Here is a 16,995-nt window from a genome sequence, read left to right on the forward strand (position 1 = left end):
CATGCTTATTGCTAATTCACGTTTCCAGTGGCCATGTGACTCCTGCTGCATCTCAGTATTTCATGTATTAACAAAAACGCACATGTATTCTTAAATCAAAATTTTAAAAAATATATTTTGATAACTGTCTCATTATAATTGGTTTCATTTTTACATATGTTATTCAATGTATTTAAAAACATTCTGAGAAGGAGTCTATCCATTTCCTTCATACGACTGCTAAAAAGAGTCCGTGGTTTAAAATAAAAGAAAAAGGGTGAGAACCCTAGACCAGGAGATCTCTTAGGGGCCTCCTTACTCTCATGTGGGTTCTTTCTGGTACCCCTCAACAGAGGGATAGCCCCCCCAGGCTTTTCCATCAGTCATCCACTCAACAAGGAACCTTAGTAAGCAACCCCTGCATCCCAGACACTGGGGGCAGTGCAAGCTGTGGTTCCCACCATTGACTGAGCACCTACTGTGTGCAGAGCCGTTGTCAGGCACCCGGTTGAATGTGGGAGGGAGAGGGTCCCCACCTTAGTGAGACCCTGGCTTGATGGAGGAGGCCTGGCCCCCACCCCTAGGGAGCTCCCAGTGTGCTTAGGGGCACTCTGACCCCTGCCTTGGCAAAGGAGATTGAACCCTTAGGTTGACCTCACCGAGCAAGATTGCCAGATCTGCACAGAGAGCTCGGCTCTCCAAGTCCCATGACTGTGGCTGCTAGTTTGGGCCTGAGGAAGGACATTCAAAGGAGGACTTAAGGACATTCAAAGGAGGACTTAAGGACAAAGGAGGACTCCCAATCCCTCCAAGTGAGACGGGCCTGTCCCTGCTGGAGAACAGTGCTGAACCCTTTCCTCCCTCCCTGTCTCTTGCTCAGACACCATCTGGCTACACACCCGGTCCCAGGGCCAGTGGATAAACAGGCTGTATGAGTCCTTCAAAAAATCAGACCCAGTGGGCTATGGTTCCGAGAGGCTCTCAAGGAGTTTGAAGATGAGAAGGAGTCAGAGGAAGCCGCAGGGAAGTGACTGCAGGGAAGTAAGGCTCCACCATGGTGACACACCCATGGGGACCAAGTTGCCTTCTTAGCTGGCAACCACTGAGCAGCTGTCGTGTACACCGGCTGGACGGTGGCACACAGGGCGAGGCAACTACAGACTGTGGGGTCCAAGAGCCTCCTCGAAGCCTGACCACGCCAGATCCTCCCCGCTCCAGTGTGCTCCATTAGAAAGAAGGGGACAATGCAAAGAGGGGGAAATTGAGTTGAGAAAAACCCACCCCCACCTCTCTGCTCTAACGCTTTCTAACTGCATGGCCTTGGGCACATCTTTTAGCCTTGCTGAGCCTCAAAGTTGTTCATCTACAAACTGGACGTGCTTCCCACCGTTGGCTTTCCTTTTACACATGATTCTTTTAAGGACCAATGGAATGAATGCATGTCAAGTATTGAGTGAACTGAGCAACATGGTCCAGAGGGATCATTCATTATCACCATCACCATCATCACCGCCACCATCACCATCACCATCAGCATTGTTATCTTTTGAGCCCTGATGAACTGCACAAGATTGACAATCTGCCAGTGCCTGGAGTGAATACAGGTTCTGGGAGGTTTGTGAGGAATACAGAGAGATCAGAGCAGCACCTGAGGAAGCAGGGATAGATGTAGGAGGCTGAGGGTGCCTGAACACTTAGTAGGCTGTACCACTGAGCCGGGAGACAGGTTAATATGTGGAAACCCTGTTGAAGGTCAAAGGAAGAAAGCCCCCAGGCCTGGCCCAGCCCTGCCTTGCCCCTGTGGAATTTAAAGTCCAGGGGAGAAAACCATGTGGAATCCTGCCTGGTCAGACCAGAGGGACCTTCTAGGACAGTGCCAAGAGCAAAGCTCCGGGAAAGGGAGAGGTAGGTAGAAACAAGCAGAATGTTCTCTCCTGTTAATCAGGGGAAACCTCCCGAAGGAGAAAGCTGATTTTCAAACCCGGGCGAGTCTTGGCACACTGAGATTGGTGGCTAGATACACTAAAAGCAGTGTTTCCTTGGGGTCTTAAGCACCGCTGCCAAAGAATAAACTGGCACAATCTTTCTGGTGGGCAGTCTGGCTATATGTGTCAGCGTTTTAATATCTATACCCAATGGCCCAGCAATGCCATTTTTAGGGATTTAGCCTAACAAGCTGATTGGACACATACACAAGAAGTACGTTAACCACCTTGTTCATTCATTCATTTAGCAAATATTTATTGAGCACAGGATCTACTGTTTTCCAGGTACTGTTTTAGATGCTGGAGATATGTCAATAAGCAAAATAGCCATTGGCACTGCTTCCCTTCCGGAGGGGAAGATAGACAGTAAATGCCCAAATAGATATAAAATGTGTCACGTGGTAATAAATGCTATGAAGAAAATCAGTTAGGGTAAAGGGAAAGAGCTAATTTATATAATATACCGTGGTTGTTAACAAGAATGAGAAAATGAGATTAACCAAAATGCCCAACGGTAGGGAAGCAGTTAAAGAAATTACTGATCGCCCGTCTAATAGAATAGTAAGTTGCCTAAAAAAGACTATGTGAATGTATATGCATTAGCACGTAAGCTGGTCAAGATGTAGTAAGTGAAAAAGGCAAATTACAAAACAGTACGTTCCATTTATGTGAAACTGTGTGTGTGTGTGAAAAAGATCTGGAAGGACAGAGAAAATGTTTAGAGAAGTTGTGTCTTCCAATTCAGGGTACTTTTTTACATTATTCTTTAAAGTTCTGTAGTTTCTGAATCTTTTAAAAAAAACTAACACGTACTGATCTTGAGGTTTAAATCATAAAGCACTGGGTTTTTTGAAACCAAACAGGGTTTGCAGCCCCAGCCCATCCACTCTGGAGCCTCGGCACAAGGTGCAATGGACTCCAAAAAGGATGTCTCTGTGGAGGTGATGCCCTACAGGCCCAAGGGAACTCCACAGCAGGGGGATGAAGCCCTGGTGTACGTGGGGACAAAGGACGGGGTTCAGGCACAGTGGGAAGCTGCAGCTGAAGACCTGGGCCAGGTAGGGCTGAGGAAGCTGGGGCTGGAGCATGGAGAGCCAATGATTTTTCTTCCCAGGAACGGTGGGTGGGTCCTTGGAACTTGGAAGAGAAGGCCTCAAGGGCAGGCCACATTCAGGAAGGACCACACGCCATGTGGTGTTTCTGTAGCCAGTCACCTGCATGGCACCTTCATAACTTTTGCCGTATTTACTTCCCACAGGTGATATTTCCTACTGAATCTTTCTCCTTACATCCCAACATTACTTTCAACTTAATCGTATTTTAAAAGGACTCTTTAGATTGCCATGTTTAATGAAGAACCAGTTATCACGTGCCGTAAACAGAAGATAACTCTGAAAGCAAAAACGATGTAATTAAATGCTTGCCAGATGTTGCTGCCTGCTAAGTGAGGCTCTGAGCCTGAGCTGCATCCACTGCTTGTTCCCTCTCTCTCTCTCTCTCTCTGTCATGCTCTCCATCTCTTTCTTTCTCAGATTGTTAAAAGAAAAAAAAAGGAGGAGGGATTAGTAAGTGTTAGAGAGATGTTAAAGATATAATAACCATGGTGTAAGGCTTTCTCCTTGCAATCAGAAGGATTTTAAAACATTGTAAGAGAAGTATCCCTCTCACAGTATACTTCCTAAAATAATCTTCACAAGTAGTTCACATCCAGCACTGTGGAGGACACAGAATTCGGTTGCCGCCAAAGAAGCAACGTGGTGTGACGTGGTGAGTGCAGGATGGGCAGCTGGAGACCCAGGCTCCACCCCGAGCTCTGTGGGAACTTGGGCGAGTCATTTCCACACTCTCGGGTTCGGCTTCTCTCTGTGAAATAAGGGATTTGCTTGGATGATTGTGAAGGTCACTCCTCACCAGAGAGAAACTGTCACAGGCCCCTGCAGCCCTTTGAGTGGGGGGAGGTTCTGTTTCCTTCATCTTCAGGAAGGAAGCACTTTGACCTCAGGGAATCTGGTCTGCCTGTCCTCGGGGCTGGAGGAGTTAGGCAGAGCAGAGGAGGCCTTTTCCCTGCCCTCAGGCAGCTCCCTGTCAGCAAGCCCAGAGCAGGGTCCCAAGGGCAGGGGCGAACTCTGAACCAGGCCCATTCGTGGCTTTTCTGCCTGGAGCAGCTGGGCAAAGCTTCCAGGAGGAGCAGCCACTCCAAGTGAGCTGCACACTGAAGGATGCACAGGAATTTGCCAGCTGGGCAAGAGGAGAGCGTGCTCTAGGCACAGGGAAAGAACGTTCAAGGCCGGGGCTGTGTCTAGAAACATGAAAGCTATCGGGGAGTGGCTGAGCCCAAGAGGCGGCTGGGGTGAGTCTTCTCCCATCACACCCTGAAGCTGACTTGTGTTGGACCTCTAGAGCGATTGTTACATTTTCAGGAATTTTGAGAGCCAGTTATTAAGCACAGTCATTGGTGGGAGCCGTGATGGCAGTGTTTACACCGGAAATCTAGACACTAAAAATCAGGAGTTTGTCGTTGCCGGTGGTGGTGCTTTCTTTTTCTGAGGAGTCCGTGTACCAGCACACCACTGATGTTCTCCCTCAAAAGTGCCCCATGCTCCCTGGAATGGTTGGGGCAGAAAAGGCAATTCCCTTTCTGTAAGGTTGCTCAGACTGGCAAGGGTGAGGAAGCCTCTGAGAAATGCCTGGCCCGCCCACTCCCAGAGACCCACCTTCTCTGCTCTACTCCCTGCAGGTCTCCGAGGTGTCCTCTGAGAACCACCAGTTCTGTAACATCAAGGTGAGAGGCTCAAGGGGGTGACCCCAAGCAGAGGAATCGAAGCCTCTGCCCACGGGGAGGGCTTGCTGTGGCTCTTGGTACCCGGGTTCCACAGTCCCCACGGTCTGACTCCCAGGTCTCCAGATAACGGAACCAAACCCCTGCCCTCCCAGGGCACACGGGGAGTGCTGGCTGGGCCCTGCTCTCACCAGCTCTGCATGTGAACATTCTAGGGCTCTCCCAGACTCTGGCTCAGACCACAGCGTGTAGAATGTGCTCTGAGTGGGAGCCACTTACTCCTGGGTTCCAGCCCAGGAGATGACTGCCTGTATATAAAGGGAGGTCCTGAAGCGTCGGGGTCCGCTTCTCCCTCACACACCCATCCTGTCTTTCCTCTAACCCCTCCTGCATGCAGTGCTACATCGATGGCCCTTACAGGACCCCCAACCGCAGGATATTCGCCTCCGAGCATGCTGTGCTCATCGGGGCAGGCGTCGGCATCACCCCCTTTGCTTCCATCCTGCAGAGCATCTTGTACAGGTGGGTGGACAGGCTGTGGCCCTGCCTGCATCCCAGGGCAGAGTCCTGAGAGACGGCCTCCCCTCCCCGCCCTGCCTTCTCCCTCCTTTCACCTGGCTCCCTCTCCCCTTTTCTCTCTTTCCTCTCCTGCTCTTTTTCGGGTCTCACCCCTCCCCCTACTCATGGGGTGGGCCCTGCCACTCCACCTCCCTCCCTGTGCCCTGCACTGTTCTCTGGGGTCCTGAGAAATCTCATACTCACCCCAAACTCCAGAGCCCCTCCTCTCTTCTCCCCTCAGGCACCAGAAGAGAACGCACATTTGCCCCCACTGCCAGCACTCCGGGAGGGAGGGTGTGTGTGCAGGATGCTGACATGAAGCTCCACAAGGTGAGTGAGCACCGCCTCCTGCAGGAAGGACTGGGGAGCTCCCCAGACACCAGAGCTACATGCCCCCTGTGCAGAGGCAGGGGAGGGAGAGATGACCCCTCCCCGGCTTGGATCCATTGGTCTCTGTGTTCAGGGCTCCCCCAGAGAGACATTCTGGGCCCTAAAGGCAGGCATCTCGTTAAAGAACACGGAGCCTGAAAGTCAGGCAGCCGGGATTCAGTTACAGCCACGATGCTTGCTAGCCGTGACCTGACGGTGGTTTTAAAAATGAAAACGTTTGCCGTTTGAAAATTTATTATTCTGTGTAGGCCACTTCAAAGAGTTTCTAAAAAAAAAACAATGAAGTAATGTTTTTCTGGCTGTCCTAAACTTAAGATCTCAGAATACTGCTTGCTGTAAACAATAGATTATTAGAGAAAATCCTGACCTGGTTGTCAGGACCCCGAGTTCTGATCCCATGCTGCTCTGTGGCCTGGGCAATGTTCCTCACCTCTGCGAGCCTCGGTCTCCCCCTCCCTTAAATGGGGGCGATACTGTGTGCCCTGCTCACAGCAGGGTGGTTACACCAGGGCCCTGGGGATCACAGATATGAGTGAATGAGGTAGGCCCCCTCTGAACTGGACCCTTCTCCGTAGGTGGACTCCATCTGGATCAACCGAGACTAGCGGTCTTTCGAGTGGTTTGTGAGTCTGACCAGAATGGAGATGGACCAGGCCGAGGAGATTCAGGAGGGTAGGAGAGGGGCGAGGCCTGAGGATGATGGAGGTGGGGCAGCGGGTTTCGGGGTCTTTTTAAGAAAGTGTTTAGATTATTCTATCAAAAATGTGGGGGAGGGGATTCCCTGGTGGCGCAGTGGTTGAGAGTCCGCCTGCCGATGCAGGGGACACGGGTTCGTGCCCCGGTCTGGGAAGATCCCACATGCCGCGGAGCGGCTAGGCCCGTGAGCCATTGGCCACTGAGCCTGCGCGTCCGGAGCCTGTGCTCCACAACGAGAGAGGCCACAACAGTGAGAGGCCCACGTACCGAAAAAAAAAAAAATGTGGGGGAGAGGGGCCTGCTTTTTTCCCCCAATAAAATGCAATATTTTGTGAAACTTAAAAGAGAGAAGAGAAAAAAAATTCATAATCCCATCTAGGTATCCAGGCATTTTAAAGGATTTCCTTCTGATATTTTTTCTTATTCACATTTTATAAAAATGTATAGCCTCCCCCACCCCATTTCTCTTTTTTATGGCATTTCTTTTTATTCAAAATGAGCACTTATTAAAAAGTTAGATAACCAGGCCTCATTCCAGACCTTCCAAGTCGGATTGTCTGGGAATAGGGCCCGGGAAGGTACATTTTAACACGATTCTCAGACGATTTGTATTCACACTTTTTTTTTTAAAGTTTCCTTGAGGGATAATTTGCATACAATAAAATTCATCAATTTAAGTGTCCAGTAAAGACAATGGGATTTTGACAAGTGTGTCCAGTTTTATAACCATCACCATAATCAAAACATGGGATATTTCTATTACCCCCGAAAGCTCCCTCATCTCACTTTGCATCAATGCCCTCTCTCCACTTGCAGCTCCTGGCAACCTCTGATCTGCTTTCGATCACTATCGTTTTTCCTTTTCTAGAATTTCATAAAAATGGAATCATATAATATGTATGTAGTCTTTTCTAACATCTTTCACTAAACATAATACCTTTGAGATTTATCCATGCTGTTGCATGTTAAATTAAAGTAAGTAGTTAATTCCTTTTTGTAGCTGAGAAGTGTTCCATTTTCTGGATATACCACAATCTTTTTCCACTCAGTTGCTGATGGATGTTAGAGTTATTTCCACTTTTTAGCCATTTTTGACTATGAAAGTCTCTGTGTGGGCATATGTTTCCTCTTCTCTTGGGTAAATACTTAGAATTGGGATTGCTGGGTAGTATGGTATGTGCTAAGTTTTATAAACTGCCAAATTATTTTTCCCAAATGACTGTACCACTTTGTATTTCCATCAGCAGTGGAGTTCCAGTTGCTCCACAACCTCATCAACATTTTTTTCTTTACATCTTTATTGGAGTATAATTGCTTTACAATGTTGTATTAGTTTCTGCTATACAACAAAGTGAATCAGGTATACATATACATATATCCCCATATTCCCTCCCTCTTGAGCCTCCCTCCCATCCTCCCTATCCCACCCCTCTAGGTGGTCACAAAGCACCAAGTCATCAACACTTGATGTTGGCAGTCTTTTTAATTTTAACTATTCTAGCGGTGTATAGGGATATCTCAATATGCTCTTAATTTGCAGTTCCCTAATTAATTATGACGCTGAAGATATTTTTATGGTCTTATTTGCTGTTTGTATGCCTTCTTTGTAAAGTGTCTGTTCAAATATTTTGTCTGCTCTTTAAATCCAGATATTTTTCTTCTTTTTATTAAATTGTAAGAGTTCTTCATATATTATGGAAACAGGTCCATTACCAGGTGTACATTTTATAAATATATTCTCCCAGTCTGTGGTTTGTCTTTTCATTTACTTAAACTGTCTTTTGAAGAACAAAATTTTGAAATTTTAATGATGTCCCATTTATCAGATTTCTTTCCCTTATTCTTCATGCTTTTTGTGTCCTAACTAAAACCTTTGCCTCACTCAAAGTCATGAGTATTTACTCTTAGGTTTTCTCCCAGAAGTTTTATAGTTTTAGCTCTTTATTTAGATCAGTCTCATAGTGAGTTCAACAAGGTCCAGGTTATAAGGTGAATATGCAAAAGTCAATTCTATTTCTATTTACAAACAACAAATAATTAGTATTTGAAAATCTTTAAATAGAATTTTAAGAACCATGAAATACTTAAGGATAAATTTAGCAAAATATGGGCAAGATCTGTATACTAAAAACTACAAAACATTTCTGAGAAACAGTTTTTTTATATTTCTTGTACTTGAAGTTCATTGAACTTCTTGGACATCTGGGCTTATAGTTTCCATCAAATTTGGATAAATTTCAGCCATTCTTTCTTTACATGTTTTTTTTCTGTCTCCCCTTCTCCTTCCTGTCACTTCAATTACACAGATCTTAGACTGTTTGATATCTCACAGGTTATTGTGAGTATGGTTGTTGTTGTTTTTTCCTCTCAATCTGTGCCTCATATCAGATAGTTTCTATTGCTATGTCTTCAAGTTCACTCATCTTTTCTTCTGCAGCAACTTATCTATCCTTCCCATCCTAATAAATGTCCCAGCAGGTTTTGAAAAATAGATATCAAGAAGCTTATTCTAAAATTTATAGGGAAAAACCAAAGCACCTAGAATAGCTATTAATCCTATCCATTGTATTTTTCATTTCTCTTATTGTGTTGTTCTTCTCTAGAAGTTCCATTTGGGTATCTTTTATGTCTTCCATTCCTCTTCTCATCGTAGCTGCTTTGTTTTGTTTTTACATTCTCAAGGACATTTATAATATTTGCTCTAACATCTTTGTCTCCATCATCTCTGTCATTTCTGGGTCTGTTTCTAATGACTAATTTTCTCCTAGTTACGAATCATATGTTCCTGTTTCTTTACATGCTTGGTAATTGTTTACTGGATGGCAGGTACTGTGAATTGCATGTTGTGTTCTGGATTTTGTGGTATTTCTTTAAATAGCACTGTACTTTGCTCTGTTGCACAGTGACATTGTTTAGGATGGTTTGGATACTTTCAAGACTTGCTTTTAACTTTTGTTAGGGAGAGTCCAGAGCAGGCCTTATTGTGGGGCTAATTCAGCCTCAGGGCTAAGGTGCTGCACCTCTGAGGACTCATCCTACTGCCTTATATATTAGAAGGTCTCTGCACTCTTGATGGTGGAAGACAAACTATTGCCAGCTCTGTTTGAGCTCCAGGTACTGTGAAGCCTCATGTTTTCTGGTAATTTTCTTTCACAAGTGTACAGATTAACACTGAGCCAAAGACTGAGGAGGAACTTTATGCAGATTTCCAGAGCTAGTGAGCCCTCATCCTCCCTTCCTCTTTCTCTTCTTCCTTCGGTCTCTCTTCCTCTTTGCAGTTGCCCTTATTCTAGTTTTGTGCCTGGCACGTTCTAGCTGTCCTGGCTCCCTGATCTCCAATTTCTGTCTCCTCAATTCAGTGAGGCCAACACCAGGTAATTGTAAGGCTCACTTCAGTGTTTCCTCCCTCAGTAATGACAGTCCTACATGACCTGTTGACCAATGTCTGGAAACCACTGTTTTATATATCTTGCTTATTTTTCTAGTTGTTCAAGGTGAGAGAGTAATATGGTTCCTTTTACTCAAGCATAAATTTTTAATAGACGTAATCTGTAAGTAGAAATGAACATGTGAACAAACATATATATTTATTGGGGGTGTGTGCTCAATGTTTCCTGATGAGGTAGCAATCAAAAAGTTTAGAAAATGGTCTAAGATAAAAATTATACAGCTTGGCATGTACGAATTCTTTTGCTGATTTGTATGAATTCTTTTGGTCCCTTCTTTTATGCGTTCATTAAATTGGAATGTTTAAATGTCCTCTCCCTAGTCCCTGCAGTCTCCCCTCCCCGCCCAGCAAGTGTTGTATCCTACATTTTTTACTAAGCATTGCATGATAACATGTTTCTCTGGGTTATTTAATAGTCCTCATGGGACATCTTTGTGGAATACTGAGGTTTTGTACTATGTTTAAAGTTAATCTGTTAGTCATTATTTTGTTTTGTTATGTTTTACTTACGGAAGATCTTAGATAAGGAGGAATATCTCTAGATATGTTTCTAACTTCAAGAGAATTGGTGAGGTTTTTTTTACAGTGTTGAGTCCACTGGAACTAGATCTTATTTGGCTGGTTAATTATCACAAGGTTGCCATGAATAAATTCAAATTCCTATGCTAAACATAGTTTATAAGTTCAAGTAATCAGACACAGTTTTCTACAAAAAACATTCAAACACATATAGTTTACTGTAAGAAACATCCAAAGCCTTAAAGCACCAGTCAACAGTCTTTGGAAGAGAACAAATAAACCCTAGAATATTGTAGTAAAGCTTCTTGCCCTTTCTTGTAAATAACAATTAAAGCAAATATTTATATAGCATTGACTTTGTTCTAAATGCTTTTAAGTATATTAATTCATAAGAAACTTGCTTTTATGATGACAGCTTAAGGGAGAAGTTTAGATTTAATTAAAATTTTCTAGTTACTGGTGTATAAATATTTGCTGTTTGCTTCTTCCTAATCTGTGTAAGCAAAGGGTAACAGCTAACCCACTGCTTTGCATTCTCAAAGCCACTTGAGTCAACAACTTTGTTACCTCAAATTTCTTCCAAGGTTTCTCATTGCAGCTGAAGCACATGGCCTCTGATTTCAACTTTAATCATATACCGAGGTCTGAGTCAAAGAATTTGTGGTTTATAATTTTTAATTTCTATAGCTTAAGCTTCAATTTTGCTGTTTGAGTTGAGTCTTTTACTCTATCCCATAATAGCTATAGAACCTTGGGCACATTGCTTTGCCTCTATCTCCTCATCTGAAAAATATGGATACTACTAAGTACCTACCTCATGGGATTGTAGTGAGGATTGGGTGAGAGATCATCTGTACAGCACTTAGAATAAGGGCTGGAGTTTAATAACTGCTCAGTCAATTTACCATTAGTAGAAGTCCTAATAGTAGTAGAGGTGGTAGTAATGGTAGTAGTAGTAATTGCTCCATAAATTTAGTAGTAATAGTAGTACCAGTACTCGTAGTATTTAATGGCTATGTAATGAAGGATACGGTGGTTTGCCGTATATTATTTAACCATGCCCCTACTACTGGACATTTTATTTATTCCTAATTCTCCGCTATCATAAATAAAGCTGCAATTAATATGCATGAGCACATAGTTTTGTTTTCCCCTTCCTTTGGATGATTTCCTTAAGAGAGTGTCCCAGAAATGGGAGGACTGTCTGGAACACGCTGTCTTGGAGAGAGCGAAAACCTCCACAGCGCCTCCTTCTCCCTCCCGCTCTGATGTCTCATTCTCTCCTTTCTTACCCCTGTGTGGGGGAATGGGGGGGGCAGTGACTCTGAGGAAGAAGGGCCAGGGCTGTCTCAGGTGGGCATCCCTTACGGTACGTCTTCTTCCCTCCTGCACCACCACACTACTCAAGTTCAGTGATGTGTGAAATGAAATGTGGTGTCCCTCCTAGGGCCATTTGCATTTTAACAATGGCTGAGATCTTGAGCCAAAGGAAAAGTGGGCTAATCGTGGCGTGGCGTATGAAACAATAGAGAACAAGCTGGGCTGGCCTGAATCCTTTAGGGAGAGAGAATCCTTTAAGGATAAAGGATTGTCAGCTCGTGAATCCAACGTGGTAGATCAGGCCCCGCCGTTTCTGGCCTGCATTGTGGCAGGGGTGTGGGGCAGCCCTGGCCAGTCTTCTCCCCATCATGGCACACTGGGAAAATGACAACATGTGTTTGCCACCTCTGGGAGAATGGAGGAAACTGCCTGAGCACAGAGGTGCCCACCTGGATGTACCGATTGCCCTAGAGCTGGCGGGATCAGTATCTCACAAACCTGTCCCATTGCAGACACAGAGCTGTGGACGCTCAGGCCTAATGGGTCTCCTAGATGCCAGTCTCTGCCCTGTCCCTTCAGTCCTCTGACTTCCTTCCCTGAAATGCTCTTTTCATCTCATCATGCCCTGCTCCAGTACCCTCTCCCTGCCCCCATTCCCTAGCTGGGTATTCCAGATTCTTCACATTCTGGCCTCACTGTGTATCCAGTCCTACCCACTGTTGCACCCATTCAAGGATGCTCTGCTCCAGCCGGGCAGTCACATCATGCCCCACAAACTCCAGCCTCCCACCTTTGTCTCATGCTACTCCCTTCTTAGGGTGCTTCCTTCACCTCCCCTTTGAGTCTCAGCCCTCTTCCAAGACCTCGCCCAGTCCCCACCGTCCCAGGAAGCGGCTGCGTGTGCTTCAGCCTGCCCTGTATGTCAGTAGCATTTGCCATCTGATCCACTCACTCAACCCTTGACTCTCTGGTCTCAGCGGTCTTTCCATGTGTGCATAGCTTGTGTCCCCAGCTAGGCTGAGCAGACACCATGAGGCACAGAAGGGCATGAGTTCAGAGACCAAGGACAGCCACGCTGCCCTGGGATTCATTTACCTTCTGCAAATATAAGGTCCAGCTCCTGGGGTGGTTGTGAGACTTACATTAGACAATGGCTATATGATAACTCATCTGTGCCGTGCACAGGGCCTACCCAGCTCGAGCAGCTCAAGAGAGCCATCTTTCCTCTCTACAGCACTGGTCAAATGGAGGTACTGGGTGAATATGGTTGGCCGACAGTGTGAGTCCTCCTTCAAGCCCCAGGACAAGGTGGCTGGCATCCTGCCCTGTCCCCATCATGGGTGCTGGCCCCTCAATCCTGCCCTCTCCTCCCCCACGTAGGCCGTTTCCTGGAGCTGCGCATGTATATGACCTCCGCGCTGGGCAAGAATGACATGAAGGCCATTGGTTTGCAGATGGTCCTCGATCTCCAGGCCAAGAAGGAGAAGAAGGATTCCATCACGGGCCTCCAGACACGCAGCCAGCCTGGGCGGCCAGATTGGAACGAGGTAAAGGCCACCTGGAGCCCTGAAGCCTGCAGGGACTAGTGGGTCTGAGAGTCTGAGGCAGTGACTGGGGAGATTAGGGCCAAGCAAGCAGGGGCAAAGATTGAGGCCAGCATCCGAGTCCAGCCAGGATCTCAGGGCTGGAACGGGAGGCAGGGGACCTACATCCTGGCTCCATCACTAGCACCGTTTGTTCCAACCCTAGCCTCCGTTTCCCCATCTGATCACAGAGGAAGTTAGCCCATATAACCTCCAAGGTCTCTCCCAGCCCTGACCCTCTGCAAACCAGAGTCTGAAGGCCCCAGTGGACAGAGTCCCGGGGAGGCGTCGTCTTATCCCTTCCTGGTACAAAGAGGGAAACTGAGGCCCAGAGCCACAGAATAGTTTGCAGTCTTTCTATTTTATTCCTCAGATTGATTTTATTATTATTTTTCCTCCCTGAGCACTTACCAGTTGGGGTGCAGAGTTTGCCTGAAGTGACTAGAAGGTATTTCTTTTCAAACTGCTATAGATGATCCATGTTTAGATAGTGAGAGCCTGGGGAGAACGGGATGCCGGCGGGGCTTCAGCACCAAGAGAACTTTAGGCAAAGGCAATTCTTAAGCAGAACTTGGGGTGGAAAAGGGTCCTCGCCGGAGGAGAAAGCCTGACTTCAAGAAAGCGGCATTTTGATGGAGGCCCGTGGGCTAGCATGAGGTTGGGGCTTTGGAGGTCAGTGTACCCTCTGGGCTCTGCCATCGGCCTACAGCACTGCAGCTGGTTTAGTGCACGTCTCCCCCATGGATGCAGCTCCTTGAACTGAGCTGGATCTTATTTCTTTCTGGTCCAGCCCCTCCCTGGGGTCGGAGTCAGGTTACTCACTGAGCAAATGGCTCCTAAACTAATGGCTGAAGCCAAGCAGCTGTGCCCTGGGGCTCCTCATGGGGAGGACAGCCATCCTGGCCCATTACGTCTTCGGCTCCACTGGGTGTGTCACTGGGCGGGTCCACGGTCCCCCCTCTTCTCCCTCTGCTCTCCCCCAGCCCTGTGCAGTCCAGGTGTTCCAGAAGTTAGCCACTGAGAAGAAGGGCAAGGTGCAGGTCTTCTTCTGTGGCTTCCCAGCTCTGGCCAAGGTGCTCAAGGACCATTGTAAGCAGTTCGGCTTCAAGTTTTTCCAAGGGAACTTCTAGCCCTGCCTCTCCAAGCTCTGCCCAAACCCGCACTGCCCGCCAGCCGGATCGGATTGCTACCAGGGCCCTGCAGAGACCAGCCTCAGACGACTCAGAAAATCCTGCTCACCGTGCAGAACAGGAGGCCCTAGGGGACCGATGGACTTCCTTCAGAGCCCAGGGAGAAGGGCAGGGCCTTGTGCGGTGCTGCTGTGAGTTCCGGGATTGCTGTGGGACTGGTCAGACTGGGGGCGGGGGATGGAGGTGACATGGCTGGGGAGTGCAGGGGGCCTTCTCAGGGCAACAGCTTCTCTAAAAGTCCTCTGAGGATGCCTTCCCTCCTGCTACAGTGGTCCTAGACCTGCCTAATCATCAGGGTCATTCAGGAACTTCCACACACTCAGCATGTTATTATGAAAGTTTTCAAACATACAGAAAGTTAAAACAATTGTGCAGTGGACAGTGTTACCCACTTTCTAGATTCCTCGGTTAACATTTTGCTGTATTTGCTTTACTGGGAATTTTCCATCTATCCCTCCCTCTAGCCGTCCACAAATCTATCCCATTTATCTGATGCATTTCAAAGCACACTTTGCTACTCCAAGGAGCTTTCTTTAAATGTAGATTCCTGGGTCCCACTCCCAGAAATTCTGATTCTGAAGATCAGGGGGTGAGACGCGGAATGTGTATTTTATCCCAAATCCATTCCCATAGGGAGAGAGAAGCAGCTACTTTTCCCTTCTCCTTATGTCATTGTCTTCCCGTCTCCCTATTTATCTGTGTCCCTTTTCTCTTTCTCCCTGTGTCTCCCCACTGTGTGTGTCCCTCCCTTGCTCTGCATGACGGTTTTCCCTCCTCTGCACACACTGAGTCATTAGAGAAGCAGTATGGAGACAGCGTCTCTGTGTGTGTCTCTCCATGGTGGTCACAGAAAGGCCTTGTGCCCAGGAATCTAGCAGGTTGTGACTTGACGCTCAGTGCAGCCATGCCCCAGTGACGTGGCCCTGGCAACCTCTCTGAGCCTGTTTCTTCATCTGGAGTATGGGCCCGGTGCCCCGTCCTCCCTGATCACAGTTGCTGAGGGTGAGATGATATACCACCATTTGTGCCCAGGACGTTCATCCTCCGTCCCTGGGTGGCTCTTTATTGCTCCAGGTATCTGAGTCTCTGCATCTTCTCTCTGCACCCTAGCTCCCTCTGGTCTGTGTTCCAGCCTCTGTCTGCATCTGTCACTGTCCGGGTAGGAGTGGATGGCAAGGACAGAAAATACAAAAGCCCCCCTAGGAGACTCTTGGGGGAGGAGAGGTCCTAGGTGGCAGGCAGGCGCAGGAGGGCTAGCCTCACCTGTCGGATCCGAGCTGGGCATCTTCTCTCTGCCCCACACTGCAAGCCCCTGGTGACCCCACAGTTCCCGGGCATCCTCTGCCTTGCAGCTGGTTTAGGCCTTGCAGCCTAAACTCTCCTCCCCAAAGCTGCCTTCAGCGGGTTGGAATCAGGCACTTTTCAATGGGATTGTAGATTGTACCTTTCTTTTCTGTGGGTAGGAAGTACTTGGCGTAGAACAGGTAAAGAAGCTGGTGACAACCATGATGGTGACACCCGTTATAAAGTGCTGGGCATCAAAGGAGGAGGGCGGCTGGATGCAGCCGGTGAGGGGAGTGCAGAGGACGAGCAGAGAGGACCCTTGGAGTCATCTTGCGGATGACAATGAAACGAAGTCGGTGGGAGAAGTTCTTTTCAAAAAGCAGCAGCAAGAAAAGGGGATGGTGGATGAGGACGTTGATGTGCATCTTGGGGCAGAGGGTGCAATGCAGAGTGAGGACTGAGACAGAGAAAAGACGGGACACAGGACATCATATTCAAGATGTGGGAGGAGCTGGAGGAAGAATACAAGAGGAAGAGTGGGACCCAGCCGTCAGCTCTGTGGTGAAGGAGGCAACCACGTGCCGTATGGAGGGCAGGAAGACGGGGGACTGGGCTCAAGGAGCCTCTCCTGGGGCTGGGAGCCAGCATATCTGGGAGGCCTCGTGTTGGGGCACTTGTGCATGATCGTGTTTAATTTCCAACAAGCCTGGGATAGGCGCCCAACTCACGTGGAGAAACTCAGACCAAGAGAAGTTGTTACCAGCTTAACTGGCAACACTCTTGGAACCCATTTCCTCTTGCTGAGTCTGTGTTTTCCCCTTGTAATCAGACTTGGGAAGGCTTGGAAAAGCAAAAACAAAAACAAGAACAAGAACAAAAAACAACTGTCGGGCTTCCCTGGTGGCGCAGTGGTTGAGAGCCTGCCTGCTGATGTAGGGGACACGGGTTCGTGCCCCAGTCCGGGAAGATCCCACATGCCGCGGAGCGGCTGGGCCCGTGAGCCATGGCCGCTGAGCCTGCGCGTCCGGAGCCTGTGCTCCGCAACGGGAGAGGCCACAACAGTGAGAGGCCCGCGTACCGCAAAAAAAAACAAGAAACAACTGTCACTCTACGGAGGGTAGAGAGAGGTAAGCTAGGAGGTCCTGATGCGCTGGGGTATCTAAAGAGGATATAGCAAGTCACGGGGGGAGTTGGCAGGGCAGAGTCTGTTTAGCACAGGACTTCACACACACACACACACACACACACACACACACACGTCACC

General features: G+C 47.6%; 1 pseudogene across 1 annotated transcript in view; it reads left to right on the plus strand.

Annotated features, from left to right (window-relative positions):
- LOC309819301 (NADPH oxidase 5-like) overlaps window positions 1–14,387 on the plus strand; it is a 39,156-nt pseudogene extending 24,769 nt beyond the window's left edge. The window contains exons 7-14 of the transcript in view: window positions 860–1,020; window positions 2,828–3,022; window positions 4,702–4,746; window positions 5,141–5,265; window positions 5,543–5,631; window positions 6,267–6,363; window positions 13,055–13,221; window positions 14,256–14,387. The product of the transcript in view is annotated as an NADPH oxidase 5-like (transcript). The remainder of the gene's footprint in view (window positions 1–859; window positions 1,021–2,827; window positions 3,023–4,701; window positions 4,747–5,140; window positions 5,266–5,542; window positions 5,632–6,266; window positions 6,364–13,054; window positions 13,222–14,255) is intronic.
- The last annotated feature ends 2,608 nt before the right edge of the window (window positions 14,388–16,995 follow it).

Source organism: Grampus griseus (assembly GCF_964374135.1).
Source record: "Grampus griseus genome assembly, chromosome: 2".
In the NCBI taxonomy this organism is placed as follows: domain Eukaryota; kingdom Metazoa; phylum Chordata; class Mammalia; order Artiodactyla; family Delphinidae; genus Grampus; species Grampus griseus.